The following is a 1669-nucleotide window of genomic DNA, read 5'->3' as shown; positions in this document are numbered from 1 at the left end:
TTGAGTACACAAGTCCTTCAAGAACTAGGTATATGGTGGAATTTGTCGAATAGCATCAAGAAGAGGAATGTTGATTTTAACTTGTTTAAAAAATTCAATCATATCATGGATTTTTCCTTCTTGCCTCGAAAATGGAGTAGAATTTAAAGCTTGAGGAAATGAAGCTTTTGGCTCATAAGGTTTCTCTACATAGGAGGAAGATGATAATGATGGAATTTGCTCCTTAATGTGACCATTTGTCTCTAGTGAAGTAGGAATGGAATTGGGAATGGTAAATGGGCTAACACTTGGTTGCACCGGAACACTAACTTCACTAGGTCTCTCAACTTTGTTATCAATTTTTATCCCACTCCTTAAGGTGGAAATGGAGTATGCCTTTTGATTAAACTTGGGTTGAATAGGCCTCTCCTTTTTATTGATTGAATCATTTACCCTATTTGGACTTCAAGCTTTGCAATTGATTGAGAATGCGAATGAAACACTTGATTTTCCTTTCGAAGATCACCCAAAGCTTCCAAAACCTTGTCCTCAAAAGTAGGATTTCTAGGAGGCTCTTGAGGTGAATGAGAGTAAGATTGATGATTTGAAGATTGAAAATTAGAGAATTGATTCACATTTGGAGGAGGATAAGATGAAGAGTGGTATGCTTGGGCCTTTGTAATTCTAAGGTGGGGAGCCATATCTTGGAAATTTTGAAGAAGAGGAAAAATGATACGCCCTCCTTGATTTCTCTAAGAAAAGTTAGGATCACTCTATCCAGAATTGTAGGAGTTAGAATTTGGATTACTTCCCGGATGAATGAAAGTGGCATTGACTTGTTCTTGATACTCACTCAGAAAACTTTGTCCAAGAGGACATTTGGAAGTATTGTGAGTATAACTAGAGCAAGTCATGCACATCACACTTTGACAATGGAAAGAGTTGGATGATTGAATTGCCGGGTTTTGGCTCAAAAGGAATTTATCAAACCTTTGAGTAAGAGTGTCAACCTTGGCGGCAATCTCCATGGAACTCTCCACTTGAGAAAGATTGGAGGCTTTCTTCCCTCCTTTATTTAAATTTTGGCCAAATCGGGACAATGAAGAACGATGCATTAAATTTTCGCTCAAGCGATCAAAAAGATGTCGTACATCGTCTTCATTTTTGTCCAAATAGGCTCCTCCATATGAAGCATCAACCATACCTTTTTGGGTATCGGATAAGCTTTCATAGAAGCAGCGAACTAATTGCTACTTAGGAATGTCATGATGTGGACATTTCCATAGCAAATCATTCAAACGCTTCCATGCTTCATGTAAAGGTTCTCCCTTATTTTGGGAGAATTCACAGATAGAAGCTCTCATAGCATCGATTCTACTTGTAGGGTAAATTTTTTTTAGGAATTCAGATTGTAGTTGAGCCTAAGATGTGATTGAATTTGCCCTCAAGTTGTTGAACCAATATTTAGCCTTTTCCCGAACAGTGAAAGTGAAAAGCTTCATTTTAAAAACTTCTTCCAGAAGATCTGTGATTTTTACGATTGAACAAACTTCCAAAAACTTATCCAAATGTTTATGTGGTTTTTCATTGTTGAACCCATAGAAAATGGGGCACATTTGGATGGTTGTGGGCTTGATTTCATAATGGGGTGCCCGAAAGTTTGGCAACCGAATGCATGTTGGTGCATTGT

General features: G+C 37.8%; 1 non-coding gene across 1 annotated transcript; it reads left to right on the top strand.

Moving 5' to 3' along the window:
- Positions 1–1239: 1239 nt before the first annotated feature.
- LOC132305639 (small nucleolar RNA R71) lies at positions 1240–1348 on the top strand. Its single transcript, XR_009481659.1, has one exon. It is a non-coding gene; the product is annotated as a small nucleolar RNA R71 (small nucleolar RNA).
- Positions 1349–1669: the final 321 nt, after the last annotated feature.

Source organism: Cornus florida, unplaced genomic scaffold, assembly GCF_030987335.1.
Source record: "Cornus florida cultivar Cherokee Brave unplaced genomic scaffold, ASM3098733v1 CherokeeBrave_3.0.0_Hap2_Chr04, whole genome shotgun sequence".
NCBI lineage: Eukaryota > Viridiplantae > Streptophyta > Magnoliopsida > Cornales > Cornaceae > Cornus > Cornus florida.
This window is presented reverse-complemented; position numbering and strand designations above follow the sequence as displayed.